A 13,001-nucleotide genomic window follows, 5' to 3' on the forward strand; every position below is an offset into this window, starting at 1 on the left:
TACGCGTTGAATAGTGTAGTGCTGACCAATTCATAATGGCAAAACGTTAAATTCGATCAGAATTGCGAAATGCAATTAAGAAGTATGAGAGTGACATTTTAGGTATTAACGAAGACAATATCTTGTGTAATGTATGTTAAATTGAAATAAAAACCAGAACAACTCAGGCTAGAGAGAAACATTGCAATAGTACATCGCACAGGAAATGCATTGAAATGAAATCTGAGGAACCATCATCATCATCGTTGTCATCGTCATTTAGTTGCGCGGTTCTAACGACACGTGGAACATGATGCTCGGTACAAATATTCCTCTAAAGAAATTGAGTGATCCCCATTTTAAAGGTTTTCTTCAGAAATTCTCTCGATACAAAAACTGTTCAAGCGATAGGCGAAGACGATTCAGCTTCGACAACTTACGAGAATATATCGTCGTTTACTGCAACGCTGATAATTGCATCAATGATGACGAGGACTGAACTTGCAAGGTATGTACTACAGTGCGTTATTTTTCTTTTCCTTCTGACTACGGAGATACAGTAGCATGTTGACGTCGTCTGTTTACGTTTAAAGCCTGTTGAGCCAATGATCTGAATGAAAAACATGTAACATATAGTAGATGTGCACCTACATTCAATGATAAATCATCCCGCATCCACTGTCTAGTAATAACACTAATCCTTGTACAAGTGGTAGGCCTATGCTTGCATGAATAGAAATCTGGTGTAAATGTGTACACAGCTGGTATTTCTTATTTCTTTCATCACAGATCAACATTAACGGCTCTGCAACAAATAAATTCGAATGAAACGCAGTAAAAAAATAATAAACCCAATTTAAGAAACATAAAACCAGTAAAATAAGGAATTACAAATCAAACCAACAAAGACAAAAACACTTGTACAAGTATATGGTACATGTTGAATAAAAAAAATAAAGAAAACCAATTAATAATACAGGGAACAAATTGTATTACATTGATTTCGCTCTCAATCACTTTTACAGCGCAATTTCTTAAAATTCCAAATACCACAATGACATCCAACCGAGAGCTTAATGTTTGACGCAATTTCACGATGCTATGAATCTGCGGTCACGTTTTTAATCCAATGTTTATCTAGGATGAAAGTGGAGTGGTAAAAATTAGAGGGAAGAGTAAGCGACAAAATTCTGGGTGTGTATGGGCAGCAGAATTTAAATCCGTCTTTGCTAATAACATAATTTTCTATTAATAATAATAATAATAATAATAATAATAATAATAATAATAATTGTGCAATTAGTAGTAGTGGTGGTGGTGGTGGTGGTAGCTACCGGCGTAGCTCAGGCGGTAGCACGTTTGCCTGCTGATCCGGAGTTGCGCTCGGGATTGGGCTCGATTCCCGCTTGGTCGCATCTCGCCAAATAATGCTATCGTCAACAGATAAAAAAATAGTGAACCTTTATATTTCAATCATTGACTTTAAGTTTTTCTTTTATGTATTAAAGCCATTAAACATTGTCTTATATTTTGATATGACCCCTTTCGATATTTTAATTATGTACTTTTCATAGCTTTATATCGGGTTCGAATATAATGCCATATAACCACGAAATTCAGGATGTTCGGGTGAGTGTGTGGCAAACTTTGAGATGTGGTAGGTGGTATCAAATGGAAAAACGTTTGCTTGTAAACCTATATCCGGCGACGTTCATACACTCACCCGAACACTCTGTATGTTCAATTTATTGCAAAAATTACTAAATATACACCAAAATTTTATTATACATTGCTAAAGAAAAGTTAGTGACATTTGTTTCAGTCAATTCGTCAATCGCTTCATAACGCCAATATCTAGGGCTATCGAAATAGATCGATTTCTGTACCCATATGTAACATAAAACATTTTTCAATCTTTACTGCAGTACGCTATGCACCGGGGGCTAATATAGTTAGATGAAAAGAGGCATTGGAGGAACTAGTAGGGGACCACAATGAGTTTAGTGTAAATTGTTTGCAGGAAGTGTGGTTCTCTACATCAGTCTGAAGTGGACATGAAAATACTCGTTCGTCCGGACAATGCAGAAACCATGCTGACTTTGTTTTTTAGTAATAGAAAGTTTTACATTAAATATAACATAATAAATTTAACTGAGAAATTATTTAACGAAATACTCACCGAATTGACAACTTTTTCTGACGAAATTCCCACCGAAATAGTGACAGCTTTAACATCGAAATCATCAATTTTATTTCACGAAATGATACGGTACTAAAAGCCAGGTTATGAACCGACTAAACCGGAAGCAACGTTCTGTTGCTCTCTTTCTGAGCTCTATTGCCACATAGTGGTGCGAGATTCAAAGCATGTTCAGCGTTTGTCACCGATATGTTTAAAATAACTACTGTATATAGTTCTCGATAACACTATCAACAATATTAGTAATTAAAATTACTGTTTTTAAGAAAGCACGAGATAATGACGCTGGTACGAAATGCTACTCGTAATGCACGTGGACTGCAAATGAACTGGGAAGTTTGGCTACACTGTCTCTGTGATTCCGTTGCCACATTTTCGTTAGCAGACGACATTTTCACGTGAGGTCCAATGAAAAGCTCCGTTCTCCTTTCCCCCTCCGCCCCGCCATACTCAACGTGTCATCACTGCACAGGCTACTCCTCTAACCCGCACTTTCCTCTCGCCCAGCCAACTACTTCCTGTTTAGTCGGTTCATAACCTGGCTTTTAGTATAGTTATTAGTGTTATTAGTCATAATGACTCATACGAGGGAGAGTCAGAAAGTAACCTTAATAATTATTGTTTTATTAATTGAATATGTACAATAAGACTACAAAACTCCATCACTTTTCAACATAGTCCTCACTACGTTCAATGGAAGTGATCCTGTTATAGTCTCATTGTACATATTCAATTAATAAAACAATTATTAAGGTTACTTTTTGACTCTCCCTCGTATATTGTCATTCCGAACGCTATACAATAACTGTCCGTCTTCGAAGAGGAGACCAGCAAAGTTGCTGATAAAGGAAAGGAAATTGTAGGAGACGGGGGTAGCAGTGTGGGTTGGTGGGCAGGTTGCGGGGTGACCCATCCCCAAAGGAGCCAGAAGAGGAGCAGACAGAATATGACGTGCAGAGGATTATCGAGGAGAAGGGGCAAGATGGGGAGGTTGGAAGCAGAGCAGATCCCATGCCGAGGAGCAGAAGGCGATAAGCACACGCATACACATTCAAAGATCGGGGATGAAAGGCTGGGTGGTTGAGGTTACCCAGCTCATCTTATTAGCTGTATCGTCTGAATACAGGACGGGGAGATCAGTGTGTAGGGTGTAAGTGCCCGTTACACTTCAAAAGAAATGCTTTTCCTTCTAGAAATAAGGATTGTTATTTACTAATGTTTACGTTTCTATTGCAAGAGGAGAAGCTCAGCTAGCGCTTAGGGAAGTGAGGAATGGGAAAATAGCAGAAGTTGATGAAATCTCCACAGAATTACTGAAATGCTTGGATGAAGATAAGAAGGAAATTATGTCATTATGAAACGAAATATATGAGAAAGGCGAATGGCCTGGAGATTTCACGGATAGTGTTGTTACCAATACTGAAGAAAAAATGCCAAAAAATGTAATGAATTCAAGACTATTAGCCTAATATCGCACTCGGCGAAGATTCTCCTACGAATACTGAATCAACGTTTGTATTCTAAGATGGAAGAAGAGTTAGAAGAAGAGCAATTTGGTTTAAAAAGTGCCAAAAAATGTAATGAATTCAAGACTATCAGCCTAATACCGCACTCTGCGAAAATTCTCCTACGAATACTGATTCAACGTTTGTATTCTAAGATGGAAGGAGAGTTGGAATAAGAGCACTTTGGCTTCAAAAAAAAAATACAAAAAAAAAATGTAATGAATTCAAGACTATCAGCTTAATACCGCACTCGGCGAAAATTCTCCTACGAATACTGATTCAACGTTTGTATTCTAAGATGAAAGGAGAGTTGAAGGAGGAGCAATTTGGCTTAAAAAATGCCAAAAAAAATGTAATGAATTCAAGACTATCAGCCTAATACCGCACTCGGCGAAAATTCTCCTACGAATACTGATTCAACGTTTGTATTCTAAGATGGAAGGAGAGTTGGAATAAGAGCAATTTGGCTTCAGGATGGGAAATACAAGGACATCATTTTATTTTTACTAACATTCATAATATTAACCTGGCTATACTTTTGGATTAATGGTTGAGAACCGGAAACACCGTTTGCTACCCCGTTTCAAGACTGGAGTTCGATGATACTGGCGTAAAATACAAACAAATCACTTTACTAGGTATAGGAGGGAAGAAAAGTAGTTCATCCATTTACGTAAACTAGAAAATATCGCGATTTTGAGTTTGATAACTTTCATTAAGTTTTTGTTTAACCAAAATACAGTACTGTATTAACAATAAGTGTTTTTACTTACGAACTGAGCTATCCATTCGGTCGTATTCATTATGCAGTGTATTTCTGGAATGTACTATACACACTAACTTAGTATTGTTTACTATGACCGTAAGGCGACTTTACATACGCGGCCTTGGTTCTGTGTGGAGGACTATTTAAAGTTTATTAGTAGAGGAGGTGGGGGTGAAGTAGGCCTACATTAAAAAATTCGGGTACAATAAAAATTGAGGTAAAAATAAAAATGATGTCCCTGTAGTTCGAAATATGTCATTGGACTGCTGCGAACAATCGGCGAAAGATATCTACAGAAAAATAAAGGAGTGTATGTAGTATTAGTGCCCCTGGAAAAGGCTTTTGACAGAATGGATTGAAATAAACTTACGGAGATCCAGAACGAAATATATGTGGATTGAAAACAGAAGAGGCTATTCTCTAATCTTTATATGAAACAACGAGTCAAAGTCAGGATAGGAGAAGAAATGTCAGAAGGAAGTGCATTAGGAAGTGAAGTATGATAAGATTGTCTTTTATCACCTACTCTGTTCAACTGACTTACGGAGATTAATGAAGAACTGTTTTCATAACATGGGAAGAGTGGTAGTAGGAGGAAGAAAAATAAAATGCCTAAGATTTGCTGATGATATGGCGTTGTTAATAGATTAGGAAATTATATTAAGGATTTGCCACTGGAGCTGAATTATAGCCGCGAGCAGTATGGAATACACACACTATAAATGAATATATGTATAAACGAAGAAAAATAAAGAAGATAAACGTGAAAATTCGAAATGAGGAAGTAGAACGTGTGGACAACTTCGTAAATGAGCTGCTGCCAGGAAGTCAAAAGAAGGGTAGCAATGTAAAGGAAGCTTTTAATAGAGAAAAGAGCATCTTCTGCGGATCTCTGGAAAAATAAGTAAGGAAGACACTAATGAAGTGCTTTGTGTGGAGTGTGGCATTATATGGGACAGAAACATGGACATTACAACGAAGTGAAGACAAACGACTAGAAACATTTGAAATGTGGGTACTGTTCTCCAACCAGTAGATCAACCGTGAAAGGAATGTGCTTACTATTGCGTCGTCTATTGGAGCGAAGTAGATATATAATATTATCGCTATAACGTCAGTTTAAAAACCATTCACTCTCCTGCATTTGTTATTTCCTGTATGGAGAGATTAAAGGATTAGGAGATTAACAGTGATCTAATTTTGTAACTAGGGTAGTATAAACATGTGTGTATCAATGTTATTGTTTGTGCTGTGACAGCGAGCCAATAGAGATACGAGTACCCACGTGTGTGACCTTATGACATCTTATGACATCAACATTCATTCACAGCATTACTCCCCTTCGTCTCATCCGGCAGAGACTTTCTCGTGGTTGGAGCACAATATGGATAAGAATGGAGAGTGCGAAATGGACAGACAGAATAAGAAACGAAGCTGCGCTAGGAAGAGTGGGTGAAGGAAGAATAATGGTAAAGAGAAAATAAATTGACTGCATCACTGACTGAGAATAAATTTCCTACTCATGAATGCACTGGAAGGAATAATGAAAGGGAGAAAAATTAAGAGCAGAAGAAAATATAAGATGATAGATAACATTAAAATGCGTGGGTCGTATACGGAGACTAGTACGAAGAAAAGATGGAGAGAATGCTGGGTTTGCAGTGAAGGATCTGCTTTTGGGCAGAAAACTATTGCAGTAATCTATAGCACGAGTCTTACTCACTCAGGAGTGGGCTAGTTTATAATATATTGTATTAACTTGTATTCATTTGAAACTTACTAGAAATAAATAAATAAATAAATAAATAAATAAATAAAATTTTATATCTTATTGTATTAACGTGTATTCATTTGAAACTTACTAGGAATAAAATAAATAAACAAAATTTGTGTGTTTATTTGTTATTTATTTACACATAATTGGCGTGCGTTACTTGGCATTTTTCTGTGTACCAACATATAGGATCTATGTTGTTTGGCACTGTCCTATATACCATCTTATTCCCTTGTTTACTTGTTACTTATTTACTTTACTAGCCGTAATGTTGTCACGCTACAATGTAATAGCACGTGAACTTCATTAGTGTGCATGTACTCGTATTTTCTGTGGACTGTGTGCCGTGCTTCAAAGCGCGTGTTATCGCGGAAGTCTTGTGACTGCACGGCTTGACACAGCACACCTGAGCGCCTGCTAAGTCCTTTATCAGGATCCTGCCACTCAGCAAGGATTACTTTGTTGCAGGATGTTAGGCTCGTGGGCATGAATTTAAGAGCTTCGTCCCCTACACGGAGCTGTAACAGGTGGCCACGGAGCGGTGACCGCATCCCTTCCTCAGCTCTCTGAAGCCGATGATTCGTTAGCGTCGACTTATTGATGTAATCTGTATGAACATCACACAGAATTCGGTCTGTTCAATCGCCCTTCCCTCAAATTGGACGTTCGCCACGGATTAAAACTTCTGATCTGCTTCAACTGTGAGTTGTTTCTATTGACTATTACACTATTACTACGTCAAACTACTTTTGACCAATGAAACGGCATAAAAGGACGTGTTTCAACCAATTATGGCTGCTTATCGCTACAATTTTATCACTTTGTTTTTATCACTTACCTAGAATTTGTTTCTTTGTTTGCCAACATTTCAAATTGCAAATTCTTTACGGTACTATAAAACATGCTTTGCGATCGTAATTTGTTTCCCGCATAGATAGTCGACTGGAAATGGCGGCTCCGTTCAAACGTTTTGGTGAAGCTAACATTAGTGAAGTCCACACCTGTGGAGTAACGGTTAGCGAGTCTAGCTGCGAAACCAGGTGGCCCGGGTTCGATTCCCGGTCGGGACAAGTTACCTGGTTGAGGTTTTTCCCGGGGTTTTCCCTCATCCCAATATGAGCAAATGCTGGGTAACTTTCGGTGTGGGACCCCGGATTCATTTCACCGGCATTATCGCCTTCATTTCATTCAGACGCTAAATAACCTAAGCTGTTGATAAAGCGTCGTAAAATAGCCCACTAAAAAATATTAGTGAAAAAGAATTTTAGTAAGTCAATATCTATTTTATTGTATTAGAATACTTATTTCCTCTAATCTTTATATCGTCGTTGTTCCGGCAATAACTCTTATGTGACATTTATTTGTTTTTCAGATTTTTGCTCTATTAAATAACTTAAATAGTGATAAAGCAAATAATAAAATCTCCTATATGTAATTATATTTCTTTCTTTTGAAAATGTAAGAATTCACAATCTCCTATGCACTACTGCCTTAGAAGAATAAATGTGTTTTTTCTACCTATTGAAAAATTTCATATTTTGCGCATATGAGTTATTGCAGGAACAACGACGATATACTTTCTTCTGTTTTTATCACCTTTCCTACTATTTGTTTCTTTATTTGCCAACATTTCAAACTGAAAATTCTTTATGGTACTAAAAAGATGCTTTGCGATTGTCATTTATTTACCGCATAGATAGTTAAATGAAAAAGGCGGCTCCGTTCAAAAGTTTTGGTGAAGCTAACATTAGTGAAATAGAATTTTAGTAAATCGGTTAATATTTTATTGTATTAGAGTACTTTATTTCTTCTAATGATGTAATAGTCATTCAATTATAGGCCTATCCCACTCGAGTTTTGATTTTCTCTAGATAGCCTAAATCAAAACCTCGAGTGGGATTACTACGTCACACTACTTTCGACCAATAAAACGGTACGAAAGGACGTCTTTCAACCAATCATGGCTGCTTATCGCACAATTTTATCGCGTCCCTAGCATTTGTTTATTTTTATCACTACCCTAGCATTTGTTTCTTTGTTTGCCAACATTTCAAACTGCACTGGTCTGGCTGTCAAAAAACAGAAAATTACAAACCACTCCAGTCGATGCACATCACTTTCAAATATGACTCGCATTTTGGCATTCAAGAACAAGAATTAATAAAGATCACTGGTCATATATGAAGAGCACCATTCGGTAATCCTGAATGAGTTGAGGGATACACCATGTACACCAACGAGTTCACTTCTTTTACGCACACGTCCAATATAACATCAACTGAACCACCAACCACCAAAACATTCAAATTTGAAAATTGTACTTTCAATAATTGTTTCTTTTAAAATTATCCATGTTTTTTTTATTTCATCATCGTTAATTAAAACGTTTCTTGTTTATTTCATCATCCCTAATTAAAACTTTTCTAACACTTGTTTATATTATTTAGGTTATGTTTGTTATAGCTTCTGCTATATATTATGGATAGTCACGTATCAGAGATTGTTTAATACTAACAAGTAAGATTTATTGAAAATCATCTGTCAAGTGACGTTGATTACTGGGATCCGGATGATTGAAATGGAATGCAAATGTTTTAATAAAAATGAAACTGAATCAACAAAGCCTTCTTGACTAGTAACAGTCCACAGAGTTCAATGATGATTCCATAGTTGGCACAGCTGATACCGGTAACAAGAAAACATCATCATAAAACACTACTGCCATCTAGCGTAATGTTGAGATGGTACAATAATACATTTGAAGACAGTTGTATTTTCGTAAGCCAATTAATATTTTATTGTACACTTTGTTACTTCTAATCTTTATATAATCTACTTTCTTCTAATCGTGTAATAGTCAATTAAATCCCACTCGAGTTTTGATTTTCTCTAGATAAATCAAAACCTTTAGTGAGATTACTGTTGATAAAATATTGCTTTAAGTGGGAAAGTTATACCTTTCGCTACTACAAATTTAGTAAAAATTCAATAGATCCTATTTAATTTTTACATATCTTGAATTAATGTTTTTACTGAAATTTTGCGTAGTGATAAGACAATACTTCTAGATTAATAAACAATTTATATAATTATAAAAACTTTTATTATTAAGGATAATTATATTTTTAAATTGGATATGGAGGTTCGATTTGTGGAAGGAAAATTGATTTCCATGATATATTGTACAATTTTGTTTGTTTCTTAATGCTTTATTTATATTGGGTTATTTTACGACGCTGTATCAATATCTAGGTTATTTAGCGTCTGAATGAAATGAAGGTGATAATGCCGGTGAAGTGAGTCCGGGGTCCAGCACCGAAAGTTACCCAGCATTTGCTCGCATTGGGTTGAGGGAAAACCCCGGAAAAAACCTCAACCATGTAACTTGCCCCGACCGGGATTCGAACCCGGGCCACCTGGTTTCGCGGCCAGACGCGCTCACCGTTACTCCACAGGTGTGGACCGCTTTATTTATATTTAATGTAACAAATTCTGCCACCATCATTTGAATATATAATTAAGAAATTTTTTTCTGAATTGTTTTGCCATGAATTGTAAAATTTATTTTTACCCAAAATTTTATTAATGACAATAGAACTTTAAATGACAAAGCAATGATAAATGCAGGGATTCTTAACACACTCATTATGTTTCAAGTAGAAAAAAACATTAAAATATATTTAAAATTGTAAACGATATCTGAGAAACCAATTTTTCCCTGCAGAAATTGAACCCCCCAAATTACAATATAATGACTCTTAACAATAAAAGTTCTTTTTTTTTTTTTGCATTCTAAAAGTTATTTGTTAATTTAGAAGTACTCTCTAATCAATACATATCTAATTCTAGCACAAAATTAATGCAGGACATGCAGAAATTAAATTTTGAATTTTATTAAATTTACTTATACTAGGTAAAGGCGTATCGTGCATACCCAATTAAAATTTTAAATAAAAAACGAGATATGAATGCTTTTAAGGATAGTTTTCTTAAGTTATTTTTTAGCTTTATTTATTATAGTCTGTTATCTTCTCTCTAGTTATTACGAACATTTTTTTGAATATACTGTACATGATACCAAAAAAAGATGGCAGACAATTCGTAGAAAACTTATTATTGCGTAGAACTTTAAGCGGTTGACGGTTGTGTGATTTAAAAAAATTGTATGTTAGCGGTTGATGAGAATCATCTTAGCATAATCATAAATAAACAATTTGAACTTGTAATGAATATCGTAACCAGAACAAGAAAATATACAGCAATCGCTGTTCAAGCCACCAGAAATATCTTGAATGTAATACGTATACCTACAATGATACTCGAACTTCATTAGGCCTACTTATTTTTCCAATAATATGTTGCCTCGGCCCTCTGCCGATAAGGATCAATGATAGGTTACAGGTTGAATCGGCACGCTCCCGCTAAAGAGAAAATTCTTGTCAAGTATTACGGAAGTGATAGCGGACATTTTTCCGAATAGGTGCCCACTTTAAAGTTCTACGTTAAAATTAAAGCGTAAAGAGATTGATGTTGTGTGTTATTAATTTAAAATGAAATCCATTATTTGCGTATGGCTCAAATTTTCGAATATGTACGAAATTTTGTGGGAATGTGGGAAGTTTATATTGGTCAAACAAGTCGTAGTATTGAAACACGAAGAAACGAACATGTTCGATACATTAGGTTACATCAACCGGACAAGTCTGCGATAGATGAGCATTGCATCAACCGTGAACACGATCATCTTAAAATATGATCAATCTATATGTAGGTCTAAATGTGCAACAATATTTGCTCTTTTCGAACTTATATCTCGCTGAACAGAACAGTATAAGGCATGGTGGGGGCATCTTTATTAAATAAATTGTAATCTATTTCAAAGACCCAGCTTTGTGTTAGTTGCCACGTTAAGACTTCCTTTTACTTTGGAATCGTTTGCGTTGCAATGATCTGCATCCGGCGAGCTGCAGTATCTACCCTTGCATCTTCTTGCTTCCATGCGATTTTCTTGATTCATTTCCGATGGTTTAACCGATGTTGTTATCAGCTTTACCTGTTGGAGCGCTGCGGTCGCTAAGCACTCATAACTCAATGTTCATAAGTTCCTCTGTTCGACCTTGATACGTAGAGTGCAGAAATGTAAAGTGAGGGAACGTGATACAGCATTATAATTTACAACCGAGCGTATTAGATTACGAAGTGATGCTCTATAGCAGCCGTGGCGAAAATGTCATTGTGCGCCGAGCCACTGTGTAACCTGCAACGTGCATAGCACCTATGGAGGGAGGCGGACACCCGAAGGGGGAGTGAAGCAACTGTCTGACTTATTAACGGATTTCATTTTCCTTATGTCATGCACTTAAATAAAATTTTTTACAGTATAAGGGTACAAACTAATGTTTAGTACGTGTAACGAAGAAAGAAATGAACAAAAAAACATAGGACACATTATCACAACCTATTAATTGTCTTCAGAATGTCTCTGCGACAGAGTTTCAAAATCAGGAATTATTCACTTACTGCCGGTCGTAGTTGACCACGAAGGTATTTGTCTGTCAGTCGTGATCTAAATTTGGTTTTTAATATTTTCATTGTTGAAAATAATTTTTCACAAATTTAAGTTGTAGCGAACATGGCTTCAACAGAGCAAGCGAAAGAACGGAGCTTCGGATATTTTTTTTGGCAAAGATTTGAAAAGATCATCATTTGTCAAGTCCTTACATCTAGCTTTCATTTAACATTACATTGTAAATTTGTGAGTTTAAATTGAAGATCTAACGACATTATTCGTACATCTGCTGAAAAAGGATCGACATACACAGATAATAATAATAATAATAATAATAATAATAATAATAATAATAATAATAATAACAATAATAACAATAATAATAATAATAATAATAATAATAATAATAATAATTCACCTTTTAATGTTTCATGAGTGATATGTAGTATAATACCGTTTTATGTTATACAACCGTTTTCCTCGTAATACTTGTGAACAAATCATACATTTAATGTTCTCATCATATTGGCAGCAAAAAAATAAAAAATAAATAAATAAATAAGTAAATAAAAAAAAATATGCATCCTCCCATCATCCTTGAAACTTTGGTTTTTGTAGAGGTACATTGGTTTCGAGAGAGACATTGGACGATACGCCACTCGCAGGTCAGAGACAAATAAGCAAATGGAACGGAGTTTGATTCCAGTGAGTGAGAGGGTGAGGGTTGGGGAAGGCAGGAAGTAAGAGAAATGCACAGCTATCATTGCGAGCCACAATGTGCTCGTGAGTCACATTTTCGCTACGGCTGCTCTATAGTATAGAGTCTATACACAGATGAAAGTTAAATTTAAACGTAATAATAAGACTTAGACTGACAGAATAACATAAACAAGTTAGAATCGCCACGATACGAGAGGTTTACTCTGACGTTACTCGTTGTGCAATGGAAAAAAAAAAAGTAAAATGAACTTCGTTTCTCGTGGTTTTCCACGTGGGAATATGGGTTATGCAGAAGCTGTTTCAAACCTGTCACATAACTGCAATTAAGATTGAATGAGGGGATTTTTTGCAAAAAGCTCTCACACATAGTACCTTGTGTAGCTATTTGTAAATAAATATTTTTATGGAAACAAAAAATATTTTATTTTTCTACGAGATAATACGTCATGGAGCACAGTTTTACATGACATCATATAGTTTTTAATACCATCTGAAAGAGAATATTTTTGTGTAATATTTAATTTTGGAAAACGCATTATATGTCTTTC

General features: G+C 35.6%; 1 protein-coding gene across 9 annotated transcripts in view; it reads right to left on the bottom strand.

Annotated features, from left to right (window-relative positions):
- Positions 1-13,001, bottom strand: part of LOC138712107 (filaggrin) — an 858,710-nt gene that overhangs the window by 300,802 nt on the left and 544,907 nt on the right. The gene's annotated exons all lie outside the window — the stretch shown is intronic.

Source organism: Periplaneta americana, chromosome 13 (genome assembly GCF_040183065.1).
Source record: "Periplaneta americana isolate PAMFEO1 chromosome 13, P.americana_PAMFEO1_priV1, whole genome shotgun sequence".
NCBI lineage: Eukaryota > Metazoa > Arthropoda > Insecta > Blattodea > Blattidae > Periplaneta > Periplaneta americana.